Source organism: Natator depressus, chromosome 15 (assembly GCF_965152275.1).
Source record: "Natator depressus isolate rNatDep1 chromosome 15, rNatDep2.hap1, whole genome shotgun sequence".
NCBI lineage: Eukaryota > Metazoa > Chordata > Testudines > Cheloniidae > Natator > Natator depressus.
In genome coordinates, this window is record NC_134248.1 from 4,666,014 (window position 1) to 4,683,201 (window position 17,188).

Sequence of the window (17,188 nt, forward strand, 5' to 3'; positions counted from 1 at the left end):
TGATGAGGAGAGATTATAAGCATGTAACAGAGACGAGTAGCATGTGTTATAGACAGTTATAAGTACATCGCTAGAAGGTGTTATTGATGAATACAAGCAACATGTTGACCTGTCAGTCTCTATATCCATCTATGCCAGTGGGTTAATCCTTTATTAAAATACCTACTAATCATTTATTATGCCTTTATAAACTATTTATAAAAGGCAACCCTTTTCTGAACATAACCTAACATCCTGTCTTCCTTTTTGGTTACATCTACATTAAGGATCCGAGTCCCCTGCTTACATACACATACTCATGAGATCTCTCATCAGTCTAGTGTGAGCATGATTAGCAGTATAGCCACAGTAACACAGGTAGCAGCAGCAGAGCATGGCTCAAGTGTGCCGAGTACAAACCTGCCTGAAACCGGCAGTTTTGAGTAGCATAGATGTAGCTTTGAGCTCCCTGAGCATTGGATAGTTGTTGGTATTGAGCTTCCCATAATGAGTTCATTTAGTTACTGTAATTTAGAACCCATCCGTGTGTAAGAGTAGTTCCAACTGTCCCTTCCAATTTGCGTCACCTTGCAATTATTTACATTGACTTCTCACCTGCTTCTCAAAATGCTGCTCAATCACCTAGCTTGGCTGGATCCTTCTGTAGCTCCTCACATTCTTTTCAGATCTTAACTGACTAAATCATTTTCTGCCATCAGCCAATTTTTGCCACCTCCCTGTTCATCAAATCGTTGATAGCTACATTTGTTGCATACCATGGCAAAGCTATCTTAAAATAAAGTCATGTAGATTGCAAAATCAACTAATTGAAAACTAGGAAATGCCAGATTTACAGCTGCACCCTGCATTCTGTCCTTTGCACATATCCATTATGACGCTGTCTGTAATTAAATGGTCACATGCTATTTTTCCCAGGAACCTCTACTGCATGTAGTGACCATGATGGGCACTGCTTGGGGAATGATCAAGGTTGTGTAGTGAATTAGGCTGTTGTCAAATCTCATCTCATTTGGATCTCATCATTGGCTTCTTTCCACGTTGAGAATTGATCATTTATTTTTGCCATTCTGTTTTCTCACTCTTCATCTCTTTCTAATCCATGGCAGGTTAGCAACAGAGCACATGCTGCTACATCCTGTGGTGGGGCTCTGACGGCCATCCTATAGGGGGAGCAGAGCATGAGTGCAGGGGACGGAATTACATGGGTGGGGGGCAGGGGGACTAAATGGTTCAAGAGAGGGTCCAGTCTCCATGGCCCATTCAGCCCTTGCCCTTTCTACTGAGAGCTTAGGAGCCAACAAACACTTATGGTGATGACGAGAAGAAAAGACACTCTGAGCATTCTGGAGATGGGTAAGTGCAGCAAAGTATAATTTGCTGGTGGGAAACCCTGGGTCCAGTCTCCCTCCTCTAATCATTCTTTAATTATTTATCCAGAGTGGAACAGCTTCAGCGGGAGAGTGGGAGGGAGCCCACATCAGAATAGCCCACAGCTCAGTGGCTGGAGCACTTCCAGAGATTCCCTGTTCAAATCCTTTCTCCCCCTCTGGCAGAGGGGGGAATTGAACCTGGGTCTCACGCATCCAGGCAAGTGCTCTAACCACTGAGCTAAAAGTTCTAAGGTGGGTGGTGACAGGACCACCTTCTCTGACTGGCAAAATGGCCTAGGTGCCTAACCCCAAAGAGGGTTCACAGGCAGAGTGAGGCACCTCCCTGCAGCCTGGATGGAGCGGCTATCTCCATGAGCGGGGCAGGAAGAGGCAGAGGAGGGGTGGAAAGGGGTGGGAAGAGGCGGAGTGGGGGCATTAAGAGGCGGGGCAAGGGTGTGGACTTGGGGGAAGGGGTAGAGTGGTGGCGAGACCTGGGACGGAGTGGGGGTCATGCACTCCCCAGGAACTTAGGAGGTTGGCGCCTCTGCCCTACTGGCTTTTGTGAATGGGAGTCTAGGCACCTGTCTCTTCCCATTCATTCCACAGGAGCCTAGGCCTCTAGTTCAGACTTGGTGAGTCGCACTCTGCTCCTGTGATTTTTAGGTACATAAAAGTTAGGCATTGGGCATCCTGCCTGAGTCAGGGACAATGCCACACAGAGCTGCAGGGAGCACCAAGGGAGGGTAGCCATTGCATACCCATTGCAGGGATGCAGGTCACATTTCTCACAAGTAGCAGCAGGGCTTGCCTCACTAGGGGGTTGGGCCTGACTAATCTAACTGCCTTCTATGATGAGATAACTGGCTCTGTGGATGAGGGGAAAGCAGTGGACATGTTGTTCCTTGACTTTAGCAAAGCTTTTGACACAGTATCCCACAGTATTCTTGCCAGCAAGTTAAAGAAGTATGGGCTGGATGAATGGACTATAAGGTGGATAGAAAGCTGGCTAGATTGTCGGGCTCAACGGGTAGTGATCAATGGCTCCATGTCTAGTTGGCAGCCCGTATCAAGTGGAGTGCCCCAAAGATCGGTCCTGGGGCTGGTTTTGTTCAATATCTTCATAAATGATCTGGAGGATGGTGTGGATTGCACCCTCAGCAAGTTTGCAGATGACACTAAACTGGGAGGAGTGGTAGATACACTGGTAGGGGTAGGATACAGAGGGACCTAGACAAATTGGAGGATTGGGCCAAAAGAAATCTGATGAGGTTCAACAAGGACAAGTGCACTTAGGATGCAAGAATCCCATGCACCTAGGGAGGTGGTGGAATCTCCTTCCTTTGAGGTTTTTAAGGAGGCCTGGCTGGGATGATTTAGTTGAGGATTGGTTCTGCTTTGAGCAGGGGGTTGGACTAGATGGCCTCCTGAGGTCCCTTCCAACCCTGAGAGTCTATGATTCTATGACCCACGCTTGCTTTGAAGAGGTTAGTGGTGCCAGCAGCTTGGAGTCCCTGAGCTTGGAGAAACCCAGGGACCAGCCTGCCTCAGGTTCTGGTGGAGGATGCAACAGGGCAGGGGGGCTTTAAGCATCTCCTTTGGCACCTGTTCAGGGCTGTGCACAAGCTGGTGCAGTGGCGATGAACGAGCCCTGCAGCCTGGAAGCCCAGTTTCTGATTCAGTTGCAGACTTCAGCGTGTGACACAGCAGAAAGCGGGGTTAGAGAGCAGAGGCAAGGGTCTGTGCCCACTTCATGCTGCAGGATCTGCCACTCACTGAGGAAGTGCTAATGGAAAATCTGTGCTAAGCACATTTGCAAGAGGCTTCCTCGGCAGGAAACCAAAGAGACACCCGCACAGAAAGAGATGAGGCTGAACTGACTCCCAAGGCATCGAGGATACAAGCTGTCTGGCACATCCAATCCTTACTCACATACCTTGGGTGGGAGAGAGAATAGGCCCCCTGATCCTTGGATGACGCACACTTCTGCTTCAGTGGGCGTGTGGAGAGCTGATCCCACTGTTAAGTGCTGCTTCCTCCCCCCCACCCCCAAAACACAGTGCTGGGTGGGAGCAGAAAGGAATGCCAAGAAGATACTGAAAGCAGCAGGAGTTAATGGCCATTAAAGACAGGAGTTGAACCCAGCCTATGGCTACAGCCCAAGAGATACCAGAAAGTGCTGAACAGGCAAGAGGAAATGGAAGATCAGCTGCAGTACGTGCCCTGAGTGAGCCAGGCAAGGGATCGAAAACATCCACTGTCAAATATGTGAGATGAAAATGTTATGCAAAATTCATCCAAATCATGACTGGAGGGATACTGTGCAGCTAGATCCGATCCCACCTCCCCAGTGGTTCTTCCTGCAGACGATTCAATCAAGTGAGCGCTGCTGGCTCAGGGAATGGTGGGAGGAGCTGGAGTAGGACATTTCTCACTTGCTGTAAAGCTGACCTTAGCACTGAGGAGATCTGCTGGCTTGTGCCCCTTCGGATTCCTCACAGCTCTCCTGGGCCTGAGCCTCTCACTCCTGGTGGTCCTAAGGCCCAGGCGGTGACCTGCCTGTAACAAGAAATTCTTCTTCAGTTTCCACCACCAGCCCCTCTGGGAGGGACCAATTCCGAACGAGGGTCCCCTGCAGGCTGAGTGTCCTGTCCTCTAAAAATAGCAACCTGCAACTATGGCAGCCTGCCTAACTCAAGATCACATGCACATATCACATTCCGGGGTGCAATGCAGACCAGTGAGGGGCTGTGTCACCACCTGCCTTGCAACCTTGAGTTTCTCACAATGCTTTGCTGCTGTAGCTCCTACCTGGACACTCACAAACAGCCAAATAGCATTCAGGTCACACCCTGAGTGTCCGGGTGTAGTTGCAGCTTGCCAGAAACATTCCAGTCAACTCCGGCTTCCCCAGCCTTGGTTACCACTTGCAGGGTAACCCCAACACACTCCCAGTCCCAGATCTTCCCCAAAATGTGTGTTCTGCACTGCAGTTCAGATATTAGAGGACCATTGCCCCATAAGGGGTCAATATACAACAGTTTGCTTCTTTAATTGGCAACATCAAACAATTCAGTTTAAAGACAAGACAGGATTAGTTTTGATTAAAGAATAAAAAAGTTTATTTAACTACAAAGAATAGATTTTAAGTGAGTACAAGTACAAGGTATTAAAGTCAGAAATGGTTCCAAGGGAAATAAAAATAAAACTCTTCCTAATAGCTAAGACTTAACAAACTGGAGTTGGTTCAAGGTAAAATCTTTACCACATGTTCCTAGCAACATAGCTGACACCCTTCTCAAGTCAGGATCTCCCCACAAAGTCCAAAGGGCTGGTTCCTTTGTCTTCTTAGGTGAAAAAGTATGTGTTTCTGTGTGAGAGACAGAGAGAAAGAGAATCCCCGGGGTGTTTTTGCCCATCCACTTGCATAGTTCAGTCCCCCCTGTGCAGTGGATTCTTCTGAGGACCACCCCTCAAAGCACAGTTTATTCAAGCAGTAAAGGCAGCAACGTGGAGTCTGGGGGTGAAAGTGCCCTCATTCTCTTTCTCCTCCCCTGTGTATGCTGACATGCAGATTTGCCTTGTCTCCCTCTTGCTGACTCAAGGACCATGTTTACCACTCTTATATAAATTGAGGTAAACAGGCATGCCTTTATTTAAGATAGCCCTGCTTAACCACTCCTGCCTAATCAGGGCTAGGTGGGTTTGAACATGTGCTGAAAACATCATACAAGAGGAATTCGTAACTTTACATATAATGTTGCTACATACATTTCACCATGATATTATTGACAAGGGAGTTATTGGTTTTCAAGCGATACTTCACAAGGCATATGTCATACAAAGATTACTTACAGAAAGCAGCCCCCTCTAGTCTTAAAATGGGAGCTGCACTTCCTTGAGCTCTCTTATTAGAAGGGCATTTAAAAAAAAACAGGGATCTGACAGACGGTGGAGATAGGTGAGAGTGTGCATGGTGAAGGGGGGGTCAGGGAATTGCTAGGTTCCGACTCTGTGGAAGAAATAGCAACATTACCCATGTTTAATAAATATGAATGACAAATTTAATACATTATGAATGGAAAAATATTTCTGAAATATTAAATATCAATGTCTTGTGAATATGTCATATGTGTATTCATTAATAAACAAAGTCACTGTAATGCATGTGGAGTTGTAATAAACAAAGTCACTGTAATGTAATGGGGAGTTTTGCACAAGCTTAATAGCCTGGCCTCGCAAAATAATGCCAGTGCAAGGACACACATCTAGAAACAAAGAACATCAGTCACACTGCCAGATAGGGACTGCGTTTTGGAAAGCAGGGGCTCTGAAAAGGACTACAGGGTTATGGTGGAAAGCAACTGAACATGAGCTCCCAATATGATGCAAGAGATAACAGAATTCTTGGATGTATAAGCCAGGGAATATTGAGTAGGAGTAGAGAGGTGGTTTTACCTTTGTACAGGGCATTCAGGGAGGCCATTACTGGATAGAGTATCTTGTTGTGGTGTCCACACTTCAAAAAGGATGATGAGCAACTAGAAAACAAACAAAAAAGACCCACAAGAATGATTCAAAGTCTGGAAAACCTGCAGGAAACTGAAAAAGGACAATTTCTTTAGTTTATCCAAGAGAAGGTTAGGAGGTGACTTGTTCTCTGTGTAGTTACTTGTAGACTAGGAAGCGATTTCTAATAGAGGGCTCTTTGATCTAGCAGACAAAGACAGAATGCAATTCAATGGTTGGAAGCAGAAGTTTGACAAATTCAGATCACAAATCATAAGGTTTTAACAGTGAGAGTAGTCAACCTTTCGAACAATTCACCGAGGGATGTGGTGAATTGTCCAGCATTTGGAGTCTTTAAATCAGACCTGAATCTTCTTCTAAAAGATACGCTCCAGTTCAACCAGAAGTAATGAGCCTGATGCAGGAATCAGTGTTTGAAATTTATCTTTTTCTGTCTCCATGAGGGCTCTCTGGATGGATGTTAGAGTGTATGAATCGAGCCTCATGGACACTAAGCTACATTGGACACCCGGTAAGTTACAAGACATGGCCCCAGAATGTGGAGGTGCATAACTGCTCGGGACACTGATTCTTACCATTATCCACAAAACAACCAGAGCTGAGTGGGGGCTGGGCCTGGGGCTGGCCTTGGTACTTACACCATTCAGATAAGGCTGTGCCTGGCCCTTCCTGGGTGCTCACAGTCGCTGAGAGCCTGCAATGCTTGAGCACCTCTGCCCTTGAATCCCAGAGAGGTAGGACTGTCAGCACCAGTGGTGCTACAGATCCCAAAGAGTTAGATGCTTATGCACTTATTCACCCTGATTAACCCTAGGGGTGTCAACCCCAAGGAGGACCCACTCAGCATGAATAAGGGTGGCAGAATGTGGCCACTGCTCTGCCCCCCATCTAGCATTGGCCCAGGATAAACCTTTTCCCGGGGCACTGGGCCCACAGATCACTGTCACCTCTCCACCCTTCACATAGCAGCCAGCAGAGACACCTGGGTATTGGCCGGTGCTGCTGGGTGGAGACTGCACCATGCCATTTGCAACAGCTACCAGTCTGATTCTCTTGAGCAGGAAAGGAAATGCTAAGCTGTCAGTAAGCCATGGGCTGACTAGCCCATATGGATTCAGGAAACACCTTGTCTGCATGTGAACATCATGCTGTGTAGAACCAACTAAACCTGTTCCTGCTACAGCTCCAAGGCTCCCGGACGGCTGGTGCGCGAGTCCTGCCCACTGCCTATGCACTGTGAAGGGGATCGGAATAAAGACAGCGCTCAGGCTTCTCCTGACCAAAGGGTAAAAACTTTGAAAGCAATTTATGGCCACGCACTCAGGCGAGTGACAGTCTGGCAAAGGGGTTCATGGGCACTGGGGGGCATCTGCTGGGTCATGTGCTTTCCTGTGCGTGTTACGGGAGTGCTAGCGGTTGTATCAAACATTGTAGGAAGGAATAACATGATTTATGCTGGAATAGCATGGTGTCTCAAGTCTCACTGAGAGATCATCAGAAGTAAGGGGTGAGGCTGGACAATCTGCTGCATATTAGAAGCAAAGTTGTAGCATAAAGTCATTAACAACACTAATTAAGAGCTAGATCATCAATCAAAGTCATCTTCTTCCCAGTGCCCCGCTGCTCTGGGGAGCAAGTACACTGCAGTGGGTCTATTCCCAGTGCAGTACATGCTCCCTGACATGTTGCTATAGCTACACCATCTGGGCAGAATGGTGGCGCAGCCTCATCTCCCCTTCTCTTCCATCCACTTCCAGGAGGGGTGTGTGTAGGGACATAGCGTTTTGGTCTCTGGAAGCAGCCATATGGCACACTGACATAAGGCTGGAAGGGGCTGCCTTACTCCTTGTGCCAGCATGGAGAACGGGCCACAGTCTGGCCCCAGATAATGCGGCATTCTCCAGCTAACGCAAACCTCAATTAACTACAAGGTTGTTAGTTAGTTGTGAAGCACTGAGTGATCCCTCACCCAGTGATAACAAAGACAGTGATGGCACAATAGCCCTATGTTCTGGATGGATCAATACATTATGTGCAGATTCTCTGGTATGTGAAAGCTGGTTTGTGCCTCCTTAAAGCCAGCTTCACTGGCCACTTGAGGGTTCCCCCTGTGTAGGGAGAGCCATGGGTGACAGAGTCAGGGTAGCCACCTCTCTCCTGGCCACTGCTGCAGGAGCCAAAGTCATGAGAACAGGGGTGTGGACAGGGCAGCCTTGCATTCCAGTGTTCAGGAACTGTTGGGATGACCTCAGTATTATGGTTTAGAACAGTCCTAAACTGGTACAAGAGCCAATGGCTGGAAGTTGAAGTTAGAAAAATTCAGTCATAATCCCCAAGTATACTGAATTAACCTATGCTGCAGGATGTCATTGTGACCAAGAGCTATTTCGATTTCAAACAAAGGATTAGACCTTTAAATGGATATGAGAATGCCTACAATTCTATGAGGCAGGGTCAAAGTATATGGGATATAAATCTTGCTTCACAGCATAAGCCATCCACTAACTGACAAAATATTGAAAGAACTGGCACATGAAGTTTCAAGTCCAACATCAAGGATTTTCAATAAATATATCAAATTGGGGATGATACCACATGACTGGAGAATAGCAAAGATGGTACCTATGTTTAGGAAAGGGAAAAAAGTGATCCAGGCATTACATTAATCTGATCTAAACAGTATGCAGGGCTTTATAACAAATTTTGAAGGAAACAATAATTAAAGACATGGAGATAAATGGGATAAAATACAAGATGGATTTACCAAAGGTAGAGCATGCCAGACTAATCTGATGTCTTTCTCTGATAAGATAACAGATTTCTTAGACAAGGGAAATACAGTAGATCTAATCTATCTGGATTTCAGTAAAGAATTCGGGATGGAATCACATGGGAAATTATTTATTAAACTGGAGAAGATGGGAATTAGTATAGGAAATGTAAGGTGGGTAAGAAACTGTTTAAAGGGGAGGCCACAACAGATTGTGCTTCAAGGAGAACTATCAGGCTGTAGGGAGGTTACTAGTGGAGGATTGATAATCAGACCAATCTTATTTAATATTTTATCAAGGGCCTTGGCACAAACACTAGGAGTGTTCTAATAAAATTTGCTGATGACCCAAAGGTGGGAGTCCTTGTCAATACAAAAAGAAAAGGAGGACTTGTGGCACCTTAGAGACTAACAAATTTATCTGAGCATAAGCTTTCGTGAGCTACAGCTCACTTCATCCACTGCATGCATCTGATGAAGTGAGCTGTAGCTCACGGAAGCTTATGCTCAAATAAATGTGTTAGTCTCTAAGGTGCCACAAGTCCTCCTTTTCTTTTTGCAGATACCTACTCTGAAACTTGTCAATACAGAGGAGGATTGGAATATTATTCAAAAAGAACTGGATAACACAGAGGACTGGAGAGATAGAAATGGAAGGAATTTAATAGCCCAAAGTGCAAAATCATGCACTTAGGGTCTAATAATAAGAATTTCTGCTGTATGGTGTTGGTGGCTTATCAGTTGGAAATGAAAGAGCAGGAGAGAGACCTGGGTGTATTAGTTAATCGCAGGTTGACTATGAACCACCAATGTGATGTGGTAATAAAAAAAACAAATGTGATCCTAGGATGTATCAGGTGAGGTATTTCCAGTAGAAATATTGAAGTATTAATGCCAGTGTACAAGGCAGCAGTAAGACCTCATCTGGAACACTGCATACAATGCTGGTCACCCCTGTTAACAATAGATGAAGTCAAACAGGAAGATGTGCACAGAAGAGCTGCTAGGATGATCAGGGTGTAACCCCTTTAGAGAGCGTGGCCCCTTTCAACTTTGTTACGATTGTTCCAGGCAGAGGAAGTGCTGTTTTGGGGTGGGAAGAGAGTGGAGAGAAGACAAGTAACAGGATGCGTGTGGCTTGAGCTCCAGGCAGAAGGGCAACAGCAAGCAGGCCCTCACATAGCAAAATAGACGAGATCCTGCCCGATGCCCAGTAGGGACAAAGCAGCCGACGGGGGACGCCCCAGGACAGGAGCCAGGAGGAGCACTGTGCCAGGACAGAATCACCCAAGAAGGACAATCCAGAGCTGCACCCAGTAGCACTGCTGCCCAGAGCTGTATGGGGCGGTGAGTACTGGGGCTGGTGACCTTGCATTGGGAATAAGGAAGGAAGCTTTAGCTAGCTAAGTGGGGAGGTTGTCATTCTGTGTGAGTTTGCAGAGTGCAGCTGAAGAGGGCACCAGAGGGGTTTGTTGGGGAAAGTTTACTGGAGCCGAAGATGACAGGGGCACCCAAGACTCGCTGTTGGTCTGGAACTCTGCCCAGGACTCCTGAACGCTGAGTCCAGACATATTGCTGGGTGCCTGCCCTTTCAGACTGTGCTACCACTGGGCCCGTGAGCCCTCGTGTCGAATGTAACCCTGTTTTAATACCTCCCCCACAATATTTCCCTCCTCCCATTGTTTTTCCTCCATTCATCCCTCTGTGAATAAGGGGCGGGGGGGTTGGAACAGGTGCCCCTGGGGCAGAAGGGACTTTCCCTGCTGCATTCCTGTGTGTGCCTTCTCTTGGCCAGAGCTGCCTACAGAGCAGATTCCATCTTGGCCATGAGGGTGCTAAAGTTACAAGGGAATGGAGGGCCTATCTTATGAGAGGAGACTAAAAGAGCTTGACTTGTGTAGCCTAACAAAGTGAAGGCTGAGAGGGGAGATGAAGCATGGTCAACTCTCACGGTTTTATCACCACTCTAGGGATTTTGGGGGTGTTTTTTCCCTGTCACGATGAAAGACCCCCAACTCATGAATTTCCCCATATTCAAAATGGCCACCATCTCCTATTACTGTCAATGGGGCTGAAGCCAGCAAGATGCCACCATTTCCCTACAGTCTCCCTGCATATAGAAGGGAGGCTGCCTTTAATAAAGGTGGCTGCTGCCTCCCACTGTTCTCAGTGGGACTGAAGCCAGGCCCACCGACAGCATGGCTGCCAGTCTATGGCTCAGGGGTTGGGCAGGACACAGGGACTGTGGGGAGCTGCAGAGGGACTGTAACAGAGAGATGGGGAGAGTGCGTGGGAGCAGGAGGCAGATTTGGGGGCTACAGGTAATGGGGTGCCAGCAGACATGGGGGAGGAGGCAGATTTAGGGGCTGCAGGGGAAAGGGAACTAGGAAGAAATTTCCCTTCAAGGAAGATTATTTCTTCCTCTGAAGCATTTGGGATTAGTCATTGTTGGAAATGAGATCTTGGGGTAGATGTAGCCCAGGTCCCATCTTACATTTCTAAACAGGACTGGGGCATAGGCAGTCTGTCCTAGCAGTAAGAGCCAAGCTGAGGTCTGCTTACCAGAGATGGGAGTCATGAGGCCAGGTACTGTAAACAAGAGTCTGGGTCAAAATCAGGCCAGGGTCAGAGACCAGAGGCAGTTCCAGGCTAGAATAGGGAGTCAGGCTCAAAGTCAGACTGGAGTCAGAAACAAGGCAAAGTCAAGCATTGCAGCAACCTAAGTCTGTATGACTGCCCAGATAACTTCCTAGGCCAACTCCTGGGGTTAAGTAGGGGCACTTGTCCAATCAGAGGGCTGCAGGGTACTGTCACTCTGGGTCTCTTGGGCGGTACTTCCTGTGGTGCCTACTCTTCACAATGCTCCCTGGCCACAGGTTTGCATTGCCTCCTGGTGGCACTGTCAGCCAACCCAGGCTTTGCAGATGTGGGTTCTAGTTTTTCAGTTCCTGTAATATGTTTTTAAAGTGTGTCCATGAGTACAGGGTGTTAGGATATAGATATTCAGGCCTGTCTGTAAAGGCCTGTATGCTAAGAATTTAGGTGTATTCTTATCACTCGGCTAGTTAGAGGTATAAAAGAGAGAATCAAAATCACTGTCTGCCAGTGTAAGGTCCTTCTCTTACTGTGACAGTCTGAGGCCCTGTTCTTAGGCTAAGGCCTTTGGCTAAGCAACAGAGGCAGCCATAAGCTGGGAAGCGAATGGTCACATCCTCACATTCCAAACTAGTCACATTGAAATAAGGTGCTATTGGGCTGTTAGGAATATAATCCTGTCCTGATAATGCTGATCACCTCCAGAGAAAGGGAAGTGCCTAGAAGATGTAAAAGGAAACTTAGTTTGATAGCATCCTGTCTGGCAAGAAGTCACTTATCAATAGCTGGGATGTGAAATCCTCACTTCTGTATTGTTTTGTCATTATAGTTCCCACTTTGCCATTGTTTGTCGGTATAATCTCTGTCTGGTTCTGTGATTGTTTCTGTCTGCTGTATAATTAATTTTGCTGGGTGTAAACTAATTAAGGTAGTAGGATATAATTGGTTAAATAATCATGTTACAAAATGTTAGGATTGGTTAGTTAAATTTCAGGAAAATGATTGGTTAAGGTATAGCTAAGCAGAACTCAAGTTTTACTATATAGTCTGCAGTCAATCAGGAAGCGAGTGTGAGGGGGAAATGGGAACAGGGAATGGGGTAACTGGAATCATGTTTGGCTAAGGGTAGGAATGGGAACAGGGACACAGGTGTAAGGCTCTGTGGTGTCAGAGCTGGGAAGGGGGACACTAAGGAAGGAAACTGGAATCATGCTTGCTGGAATTTCACCCCAATAAACATCGAATTGTTTGCACCTTTGGACTTCGGGTATTGTTGCTCTCTGTTCATGCGAGAAGGACCAGGGAAGTAAGTGGGTGAAGGAATAAGCCCCCTAACACAGGGTGGGCAATGCTAATTACTACCTGGAAAGAGAATATTTGAGATAATCCAAAGGCAAGTGGTTAAAAGGAAACTACTTAGATTTTTAGCCATGGGATTAATTTCTGGTTAAAACTGTTGCATAGATGGACGTGTAAGGTGTTGACTGACATGGCAAGTTACTAAATGAAAGGATCCATTCATTCCAATATTGAGAACAAAATTATCTCCCTAGAATAGCAAAGGAGCTAAGATTGTCATTTTGTAACAAGACTTTAGTTATTGTGTGTGGAATCTATTACACTATTATCTGTCCCTGAGAAAGCTTTGAATCTGTCCTCTGAAATGCAGACACTCACTTTGGTTATTCCTGCCACAGCACCATTTCACTTTATTTTCTGGACTGTCTCCTTTTCTTATTTATTTTTAATTTTTATTTTAATTAATACAGCCCAGGAAGTTCAGAAGTCTTAAGCCAAATTCTTTAGCTAAGCAGCAGGATCTTTCAAGTTGTTGGAAGAGTTTAAGGTAATGACTCAATTATTCAATAGCACTAAAACAGTTCATATGTCATCATTACAGATATTTATACCAATGGCTTCTCTAGGGGATGGGGGTGAGGAGTGGGCAGCTATTTGGGGAGGCACTTCATGGAAATGCCTGGGGGGAGGGGGAGAAAGAGAGGGGATTGGGAACTAGCTGGTGGGTCTCAAAGAGGGAAGCATATTTGAGGCTATGGGGAGAGTCGCTGGAGGGCATGGAAACTGAAATGGATAGAGGGAAGCTGCTGCTGCTGGAGTTTAGGGGAAGGGACAGGGCTGATTGGGAGGGAGAAGTCGGGTGGGTGGGAAAGAGGGTGATTGGATGAGAAATCAGAGGGGCAGCTGGAGGGGAAGAATGGGGTGTTAGAGGGGAATTTGTTGGATGGGAAAGGAAGGGGATAGGCTGGGGGAGACTGGGGACACGGGGAGGCAGCTGAAAAGGGAAAGGAAGGGGAAGCTGTTGGGGTGTTCGGTGAACGGTGAATTTGGCAGTGGTGGCAGTCGTAGGCGGGAGGTTGGAGAGAACCATTTGGGGTGTTCTGGTTGGAGGGGGCATGCAGGGGATGGGAGATGGACAGGGCTTTGAGGGAGCCAGAGTGGAGGTGGGGCAATTGGGGGTGGGCATTCAGAGAGTCGGGGATGGAAGGGCCATTATGTGGCAGTATTAGGAGAATGCAGGCAGCTGCGGGGGGAATTGAAAGGAGCATTATGCAGGGCTGTTTGGAGGGTGATCCCTTAAGATGATTTGGAGAAGCTCTGGGTGAAGGTTCCCACCCTATGCGTGTGCCTGCTCCCAGCTTTCCCTGTTCCAACTCCGTCTTGAAAACAGTGTTACAGCTGCTGTTTAAAGCATGTTCACCTTCCACAGACGAAACAGTGGGCAGCAGGTCTGGCACAGCAACAGCTCCTTCTAAAACCCATGGCTCAAAATGGTTTCCTGACCCAGAGGACACAGCAGGGTAGATGGGACCATCAAGTATGAGCTAAATGTGTTGAGTTTCACCTAAGGTGACCAGATGTCCCGATTTTATAGGGACAGTCCTGATTTTTGGATCTTTTTCTTTTATCGGCTCCTATTACTCCCCACCCCCGTCCCGATTTTTCACATTTGCTGTCTGGTCACCCACCACTTCTAATAACCTGCACAAAACTCTGCCTTGCAGACATATAGGCCAGCAAAGCTCATGTGACTGCAGCAGTTCTTCATGTGTTTAAATGGCCACCTTTTAAAAATACTTCTTAGCTTATCTCAGGAGTGCAGGCAGAAGGTGGCGGTCCAAGATGCATGCCCATCAGGACATGAACAATAAACTCCTGAGGACTAGCATCCCATCTGCTCCAAACTCCTCTTGAATGTAATCAGACTTTAAAATGAAGAGTCTTTAAAATTCTGTTGACTTAATGTATGACACTCATTGCAAGGCATGTGCTCTGAGGTGTCGTGTTAGTCAGCGATTTGTAACCATCTTAAAAGTGAATATAAATCTCTCCAAAGTCGTAGCTAGCTCATCAGCCAGTTTCTTTTCAATTAGCAATTGTTTAATAAAGTTTTTTGACTGAGAAATCCTTGTTTTTTGCTTTAAACACCCCCAACCCATGAAACCTTGTGACCTACTTCAATCCATTTAGCTCTTGATCTAATATAAGCTCCTTTCGCACTTTTTGAAAATAATTAATCCAATTTGGATTAAAGGGATTATAGATGGTTTTAGTTCTCATTTGATAACATTTTGCTCTTACCCGGCCCTCTCATTTTACCCAGTGTTATGAGAGGCAGAAGGTGTATCAGAAGTGTGCTTATTGTAAATACTCCCAAATCCCTACTTAGTACAAGAATTGCTGCTCCTGTTGGAGAAGTGGGGACAGTAAGAAATTCTGTCTCCCACATGAATGGGGAGACTTTTCCAAAAACATTCTTTGCAGATTTGTTTTCATTTAAACTCCAAGAAGGCAAATGGTTGAATTTCACACTCTTTGAGCCTGAAATATGAAGGGACTGGTGAGTAGAGAAGAGGGATCTGAGATGGGACAACAGCCTAATAGTTAAGATTTTCAAGAGCATGCATCTCAGGCTAGGTGGCTGAATGCGTCAAAGCAATGATCACAAACATGCATTGAGATTCTGAACTCCTTCTCCATTCACAAACATCCGCCAGCTACTATTTGCCAACAGTTGTGTGAAAGGTTTTGCACAGGTTTGTGAACAATGGTTCTTTGTATGGATATCCAGATTTCCATGTGAACAATCGTATTGTTGTTCTCTTATTGTTGTGTTCTATCTAACGTACTTATATGGCCTGATTACCATACTACTGGAGCATGTCACAATCGTCCCCGCAGCTCCTCACTGTGCAGCAGGGCAGCACTATTATTCCTGTTGTATAGAGGGGAGCTGAGGCACAGAGACACTGAGGGATTTGCCCAGGGTCACACAGGAAGTCTGTGGCAGAGCAGGGAAATGAACCTACGTCTTCCCAGGGCGCTGAGGCACCTGACCACCTCCTGGCCTTAGCATGAAGTAGTCTTGTCTGTGCAGGCCTCCCTCTCTTTGTACAGGTAGTGACAGGCACACACCAGCCCTTGGACCATTCCCTGTAGAGTCCAGCCCCTGTTCCACTGGGTGCTCACAGAACAACCAGGCCTGGTCTTCCCCAAGGAGCAGAACAACCAGCTTATAAGAGTTGGCCCAGGCCCAGCGCTATGCTCAGCACCGCAGCACTGAGAGATGTTTATAGTGAAAATGAGAGTACATTTGTTCTCAAAGACCAGAAAGTCAAGTGATGGTGAGTAAGGACATTAGAAACAAACAGTTATGTATAAAATGAAATCATAACGTGCTTCCTACCCGTAACTAACAGGTTACCCTCCTGTTTAAGGAAGCCTATTCTCACTTAACGGTCTCTTCAGCATTTTCACCCCCTTTTACATGAAACAAACTCACAGCACATTTACTTCCTCAGAAAAGGATTCCTGGGTATTTCCTTTGCCGCTCCCCTCTCCCCAATATACTAAAGCAAACCTCTGCTGTCACCTCCTGATAGGGTTCTTCCTCTCGCTGTTTTTCTCTTCCTGTGAGTTCCTTTCTGAAGTCCCCACAATCCTTCATTTGCATTCTGTTCAGACTAGTGCAAGGAGACCCACTGTGAATGAGACAATACTCAATTTACATGGAACAGATAGCTAGATAAATATCTCTTGTCTGACAGAAAACCTGCTTTTCACCTTGGCCGGTGACCAGTTCCTACAGACTGGAAGAACATATTTTCAACTTTTTACATAGTATCTGGACATACATTTCACAATGATATTGAAACCAAAGTGGCTTTTATTCAAGAGCTCACATGACACTCTTGTGGTGAGGTAGAATGAAATACCAGACCCAGGAGTTCCCTGTAACCCCTATGCACCCACTCAGTGCTCCCTGCCAGCTGGCACTAAGAAGTTCCTGGATCACATTAAATCCTAGACTAGTGCCTACTGGACAGTCCTTCCTCTCACAAGTTTGCCATGCAATCCCAGAAGAGAATTGATACCATGTGATTTAAGTGACCAGTCACACACCACAAAGAACAAAAAGCAAAAAGTCCAGCTGAATAGTTCCCAAACAACCCAGAATCTGAAAATTGTTCACCCCGACCCCCAGGGAATAGTTAAAATGCACTTACAAGCCAGCAGGAGTTGTGATCTGTTCACAGACAGATAAAAGGTGGGATTCACAATGAGTTTTATTCCCAACAAACAGCTGGACCAGCTCCACACCAGAGTTCCTTGTGTGAAACAGGGACCTGCACACGGACCTACGTGCTGCTGCACATGCCGCTCAGGCGCATCGTTCTGACAGTCTATCCCGACACCGCTGAGGCAGGAAGCTGCCCAAGGAAATGAACTGAATTGGAAAGGGGATTGACGAATTGGAGCCAAACCTGGCAAATTGATTTTTTTTCCCTTTCTGGGGAGTTGAAGCTCTGCTCTAAATCAATTAGAGCAAGCCCCAGGCAAATCTTGAGAGTGATTAATGAGGGGCCAGCGTCAACTGCTTGGATCGCTGTCATTGGCTGGAATGGCT

At 46.4% G+C, this 17,188-nt stretch overlaps 1 long non-coding RNA gene across 1 annotated transcript; it reads right to left on the reverse strand.

Annotated features, from left to right (window-relative positions):
• Positions 1-4,592: 4,592 nt before the first annotated feature.
• On the reverse strand, positions 4,593-16,990 carry LOC141999255 (uncharacterized). The gene is made up of 4 exons (XR_012641976.1): positions 16,788-16,990; positions 16,154-16,262; positions 5,826-5,908; positions 4,593-4,737 (listed from the first exon to the last, which is right to left on the reverse strand). It is a non-coding gene; the product is annotated as an uncharacterized LOC141999255 (long non-coding RNA).
• Between the last annotated feature and the right edge of the window lie 198 nt (positions 16,991-17,188).